The sequence below is a fragment of the Apaloderma vittatum genome, unplaced genomic scaffold (genome assembly GCF_000703405.1).
Source record: "Apaloderma vittatum isolate BGI_N311 unplaced genomic scaffold, ASM70340v1 scaffold14675, whole genome shotgun sequence".
In the NCBI taxonomy this organism is placed as follows: domain Eukaryota; kingdom Metazoa; phylum Chordata; class Aves; order Trogoniformes; family Trogonidae; genus Apaloderma; species Apaloderma vittatum.
Genome location: NW_009718887.1, coordinates 30,488 through 37,395, shown reverse-complemented (window position 1 = coordinate 37,395; position 6,908 = coordinate 30,488). Strand labels below are relative to the sequence as shown.

Genomic DNA, 6,908 nt, shown 5'->3' with positions numbered 1-6,908 from the left:
GTCACAGACTTGTGCAAAGTCTCAGGGGCACATGATCTCGGTAGCAAAACTCCGGAGACCGAACTAGACTCGTCTGACTGTTCTGATAAGAGGTGTAGGTATGGTGACAACAGCAGGAGACGCCCCCAGCCTTCTCCTTGTGCAGCTTACAGTGCAAACACGGAGACAGCTGGTGTTAGCAGCATTAGCTTTCCTTCTGATCACTGGTGTCATCACACTTTCTCCTCATTGCCCACTGGGCTTGGCAGCCATCGCTGCACCAGGCTCAATTTTCTTTTCGGTGTTTTCTGATCACAACACTACTGTTTCAGGAGATGCCACAGCAACAAGTTCCTTTTAAATCTTTACGCTGCTTCTGCCTGTCCTGGAGGTGGTAGAAGGTTTGATTTGTTTGGGTTGTCTGTCTAGGCAATACTATAGCTAGTAATGTTTACGGCCATTTTTCCCATTGGATATTTTTGTCATTGCTCTTCTGGCAGGTTTAAGGCAAACCTGGCAGGAACATCATTGGAATGTAAATGAAGGCTAGGTGCATATGTAGCAGTGAAATAAAATATCTGAATGAAGTCCTTTGTCTGCTTTTGGAATAGTATATTTATAAAATCTTCTGATTAGAACATGCAAGTGTACTACATAGTTCCCTTGCTCAAACTGGAAGAAGTTGTGGTTTTTTAAGTACTAGTGAACATCAAAACCTGAGTTATAATGATGCAGCTATAGCTGGGATGTAATAAAGTGATTTTGGGGTTGTCTATTGATCATGTATGTCATAGATGCAACAAATGTGTATGTTCAGGCTTTTACAGAGATATTCACTGGATGTCTGTCACATCTTGATGAAATTTTAAGGAGCCAATGGGTTGAATTTTTTACTGTGTTTTCTCTTTTCCAATGTTGGATCAGAATCTCATTTCAAAACTCTTTTGAAAGGATGTATGCAGGATACAGTTCTTTTTAAATAATTGTTTTAAGCAGCTGCTCTTTCTTTGTTTGATTTTTTTTTTATAGCATTTATCATTAATCATTTTTTCACTGTCGGTACCAGTCAGTCTAAGTATTAGGTGTTTTGTGACAAAACTGACGTATTCATAGGTTGAAATAAATTTGGGGTAGTATAACCCTACAAAGTCAGAGCAAAATTGAAAACTTTTCTGTGCCTTTCAGATGTTACTGAAGAAATGCAGCTTTATTCGAAGACATATGAACTTCTAAATTTTTTTTTTAATTGCTTTGTCTGGGATCCTTGCCGAGAGGTTGATTATTTTATTAGAGGTCTTGAAGATGCAACGGGAACAATAGAGGAGATCTGAGCACTGATTACCATGTTAACTGTATTCAGTGTCACTGGTCTTTTTTGACCTGTTCTACTGCAGGAAAAAAATGAATTCGTTACACATTTTGTCACAGTACTAACTAATTCAGCCAGAAGTAAGCATTTAAGCATTTATCTTTATTCATGATTGACTTATCACTTTCTGGTTTATTATTTTGCATTATGTTTGAAACTGTCTGGTTTATGTGTACATCTGCTAGTTCCCTCTTTTCCTTCAATTTTACTTTCAAATTTTAGCTTTTCATCACCTGTTTTCTTATTAATAATCCATGTCTTATCTCCTGAACTTATTTGCTTAATATTTAATGTTTCCACCCTTGAAAATTCATCTTCCGATACTCAAAAAGAGCATTTTTCCTACAGCAGATGTTGCCTTTGAGAGGTAACTTGTCTTGCTCAAATATTATAGAAAAAGAGGTATCTAAGAAGAAAACATTGCTCAGATAGTCTTTTACATTTGTATAAATAGCCTTGTCTGTAAAATTTGTAGACTTTTTTTATCTTGATTGGTAGTGAATATTTATTTAGACTTTCAAATTTGAATATTTAGATGTTGTTCTTAAACACTGCTGCAGAAGTCAAATGCCTTAGAATTTTATGCTATGTATTACAAAGCTGCTACTGATACAGGTTTTTCAAAGGCGTGTTAGGAAATGAACGATTTCAACAGCCTCCTAGTAATTGTGGAAATTTGTTCTTCGTGCTCCAAAATGGTTGAGTGTGGAACAAAAGAGCCTCAGCCACCACATTTGAGTTATTTAAAACCCCTTTTAAAAAGGGGAGGAGAGAGGAGATCTTTCTAACCAATATTTTGTCTGGGTAACGAATGCACCCTAATATTCCCCAGTCTGCAAACAACAGGTGGGAGCCTCGTTGTTGAGCGATGGGTCTGGCTTTGATGTGACCATAAATCCCGAGTGGGGCTGCGGGGGATTGGCTGCCTCCGTCAGCCCAGCTCAGCAGATCGCTCCTGCGCGGCAGATGAGTGCTGCCGCAGCGCCGCGCTTCCACCCAAAGGAGGGTTGGTTGGCGTTGAGTGGCAACAGAGCTGCGGGCGTGTGACCATACAGGTGACCGAGGGGTCAGGGAGTAACCGCTGTGCCTCCCACAGTTCCTTTATTGTGCCTGGCCCCCACCTCGGGTACTGATGTCCTCTTGCAGGGATGGCGCTTGGGCTTTGTGTTCCAGTCGCTCATCTGGGAAACAGGGAGAAGTGAGTTTTCCTGCTCTGAGAACAGAGGTGGTCATTGATGAGGAACAATTAATCTTCCTTGCAATGTGACGGAAGCGTCAGGAACTGCTCGGATGCACTATGTTGTGAAGCGTCTGCTTTCCAAAAAGAAATTAATGCTTAATTTAAAACCTCATTTCTTATAGCTAAAACTTTCTCTTGGATATTGTTTATGACATGTTTTTTAGCTGGTGATGGCAAGAAGTCCTTTTAATTTGAATCTTGATGGTGTTATCTGGTATCTGTTCCGTTTCCCATTCTGCTCTGTTCTCACTCCATTAAAAGCCCTCCCTGCCTGGTGCTGGTGGGTCATGAGCGAATGCAAGGGAAGTTTTAATGGAGTACACACACGAGTTCCTGACAAGTAGCGCAAGGAGAATGCCCTAACTTCCAGCCTTCCCAACGTGCGTATCCTAAGGAATAGGGCACCCATCCGTATTCTGGTCCTGATGATTAATAAAACGTGTTTCTTTGAGGATTTAGTCTCTCCTGTATTTTCAGGCAGTTTATTAGAGTTCAGCGTGAGGCTGTGGTAGGACCAATGGGAGATTCCCTGTTTTGCCAAGCCTGTTGTTTAACAACAAGGCCTTTGTCTTCCTCTGATGAGAGACAGACGTGTGTGGTTACAGTTAGGTACAAAGAAGTGTGTTCACAGTCCTGGCAATCCAGGCTGGGAGGGACTCGAGGGAGCGAAGCAGTCCATCCCTCTGCAACATCAGGTATGGCGCCTCGTTTTGAATAGGCATTTGTCAGTTATTTAGTTTGCCAAGAGCGAAGTCACCTCTGTCACCCAAAGCAATGTAGTTCATTGCAACCATTGCCATCAGGAGGCATGTTTTTTGATGCGCTTTTAAACTTCTTGCCTCTAGTTCTGTCACTTTGAGCACAAAGAACCAATTATTCTTTCCACTCCAGAAAACTTTCATGCGCTTGAAGACTGCTGGTTGTCAGGCCCCAGCCAACCCTCTCATCTTCAGCATAACAAAGTCAGATCCGTTAGTGTCTTTCTTACAGGTTATATTTTTCTAAAGCTGAGTATTTTGTGTTTTTCCTACTTTGTTTTTGCTAACTGGGTCCACATCTGTCGAAGCATGGTATCTGGGTGTGGATGCAAGTGCCCCAGCTCAGGGCTCAGTAGCACCAAGTACAGAGTAGAGGGGCTACTGCACATGTGCCTCAGGTTATTTCTCCTTTTCTGCATCTCAGTGTGATGGTTGCTTTTTTCTAAAAGAGCCTGTCGGCATTGGCTTCTGTTGGGTGATGATGTTAGGGTGGTTGTAACTCTTCTCCCACTCTGCTGGCATCGGTGGGTTTTCTGTCCTACATTTGATCAGCAGACAGTGCCTGCCCAGATCCTTGTGCTTGTGCCTGCTGAGATCAAGCGATTAATTTCTGAGTCTGGTTAGACCCCCAGAGATGGCTGGAGAAAATTCAGTTGTCTTTATGCGACTTGGTTTTGATTCTGCCTGGGAATACCATCCATTTCCTTGTATTCCAGATGTTTAATTAAGCCTCCAGAAAAACTTCTAGAAGAAAAGTTGAACTGATAAGACTGCAATCCTCTTGTTCTCCCTTCTTCACCCCCTGGTGGCACGATTTCCCCCTTTTTCAGGCTTTTTCAGACTCCTCCAGGGTAACTGGTTATAGTTATAAGATTTGCCATAGGATTTGGAAAAGGCTTTCTGAAGTAAATTCAAGAGCTTGTTTGTCTACGTCCTCTTCTAACTGAGAACTCACTCATTTTGTTGTGGGTAGTAATGTTGCTAGCATCTGCGCACAGTTGGCTTTAGTCATGGAAAAGAAGGATTAAACACTCTGTGCTATATTTGTAAGCAGAATAAAGTACATTTTGATTTCGATTTAGAGGAGTCCACAGAGTGACAGGTTTCATACTCAGTAATGAAACAGTGTTATTCTAAAATGGTTTTAGCTAGGCTGATTTTTTTAATGTGCCTATTTATGGGTGAAATTATTAGTAGCCAAAAGGTAAAATTCGTATGAGATTTTTGCAGGTACTAAGTGCCAGAGTTTCTCAGGTTTAGTGGCTAGATTTTGGGTTGGCTTTGTGAATTAAGGTCTGGGTCTAATTTCAGTAGCTGATCTCTTGGGCTGTTAGGAAAGTTAACTTCTACAGAACTGGAAGCCTTACTAGGGAAGGAAAATTTGCAAGCAGGTCCTATAATCCTGCAAAGAGCACTGTTGTAAGAGTCCACTGTTTGTGTAAGAAAAATCATTTGGGTTTGGGGAAAGAGCAAGGAAAGAAGATTCTTGGGTCAGGTTGGGATTTCTGTTTGGAAAAACATAGCTCTGTTGAGCAGTCTGTCAGTGAGAGCTTCATGGTCATACAAATTCTTGTCATCCAAACAGATGAGGCAACCTCAGTCTAGTGGTGAAATATTTATTACAGAAGATCTTTCTGTAGCTTTAGGAAGCAAAATGCTAATTCTCTGTTTTTCCTTTTAGGCGTTCTCCATCATAAATATCCTATTCAGAACTAAATCCAAATCTTCACTCTCTGGATCTCCTAAAGGTACAGGAAACTTACTTAAAACATTAAATTTTCTTACCTTTTATTTGCATCATATTAAAGAAACCACAAGCTGTGGTAAAACGTGATTATCCACAGGAAGTGTCTGTTTTTCGTTTGATCCTCTGGCTTCAGTCTGCAACACCTTTGAGAATTGTAACACAAAAAAGCCCTGAGAGAACTTTTATCTGAAAACGCTACTTTCTTTCTTTTCTCTGGGAAGATTTTAATTTATTTTTGGCTGAGCAGACTGATACTATGTTCACATCTTTGTGCCTTTCTCTGCTTGCCTTTTGGTTACTTTAGTGACTTCTGAACTTTGCATTTTAATGTATTCAACATTTCCGGGAATATTCTAGGCAAGAAAATGAAAATCTGAAAATGAGAGTAGGAAACGGTGCTCTGTCATCTGAAAATTCATCTCTCTGAGTTTATTGTTGTCCATAGGTCGTGGAATCATTTGAGGGCAGCCATTGCCATCGTGAGGATAATGTTATAGCACAACACCATCTCAATAAAATTTTAAATATTAATGTCTGAGTTAGCAAAAAGTAAGCATGGAAGGGTGGGAAAGGAGTTGTGTGATGAGCTGCTGGCTAAGACGGTATGAGCAAAACATTTGTTCTCCTGTCTTTCAAGTGTTTGTGAACAGCAGTGGGTTCTACAGCTTTCAGATTTCTATTTTAAGTAAATATGTAGCTTGTTGATTCTGTAAAATTTCTTTTCAGTTAGGCGTTGCAGCTTTTCCTTCCTTTACCTTTAGAAATTGTCATGGAGAGAAGCGCTCACATGATCTTGCTGAGTACATCTTTTCTTTCTTGCTGAATTAATGGCTCCAGAAGCTGCGTATTTATATGGCAGCTTTGGCCGTCAAATCATGGCTACGCTTGGTAATTGCGAAGCGTTTCGCCAAGAAGAGTGGGCGAGGATTGTTACCGTCTCACAGAAGCATAAAGTGACTTGTACTTAAACTCTCAGTACTTGGTTTCTTGTGAGGCTGGAAGTCTCTTGGATTCGCACAAGATACATGAGAGCTGAACTCTTCCAGGTTGGTGAAAGGTCGGGAGCAGATGTGTGGTGGATTCCAGCGAAATGTGCTTCAAACACTTTCCCCTGTCCCTCCCAGTCTGTTTAGATGTGACTGAACACGCAGACTCCCAGAGGAGCTGGGCAATGGGTCTTCATGCTGAGAATAAGCAGGTTGTGAACTGTGGACGTGTCTGCAGCAGTTCTTTCGTCTGCTTGTCGAATGCGCACAGCTGAGGTCTGTTCAAAAGTGAATCGGTTTCCAAAACCTTATTGTTTCAAGGATGTGACCTCAAGCTTCCACAGATTTTTGTGAATTGTGTGTCCTGAATACTATTCTAACTTTTCAGCTTTTCAGGCTATAACTCCTGATGGAGAGAGAGCTGGGTGGAGAGCAGTCTGAGTCGTACGCTGTGAAGTTCTGTAGTACTCTGCTGTAAATATAGAAAGTGAACTAATAATATCCTTGTCAGGGTCTTCCCTTCTTGGGGAAAAAAACCCAAACGACTAGGGATTGGTATACTATTCTTCTCTGCATTGTATGACTAGAAAACCACTTTAATATATCTATTTTGGAGCTGAAATTCTGTGTTCCCTAAAACCATGTGATGACAAATAAATGAAGGATAGTGCTTTGCTTTAAAAGCGAAGTACATGTAGGCAGAGTTTTCTGAGAAGAATTTCAGACTTCCTTTTCACCATGATCTGACAGATCCTGATGTTTCTGACGTAAAAATAAAAACTTTGGATGTCATAATCTCAAAATCTGTAGGTTAGAAACTGTTTAACTT

At 40.9% G+C, this 6,908-nt stretch overlaps 1 protein-coding gene across 1 annotated transcript in view; it reads left to right on the top strand.

Annotated features, from left to right (window-relative positions):
• Nucleotides 1-5,030: 5,030 nt before the first annotated feature.
• Nucleotides 5,031-6,908, top strand: part of STAU1 (staufen double-stranded RNA binding protein 1) — a 24,792-nt gene continuing 22,914 nt past the window's right edge. The window contains exon 1 of the mRNA XM_009870426.1: nucleotides 5,031-5,094. The gene's annotated coding sequence lies outside the window, so the exon portion shown is untranslated. The remainder of the gene's footprint in view (nucleotides 5,095-6,908) is intronic.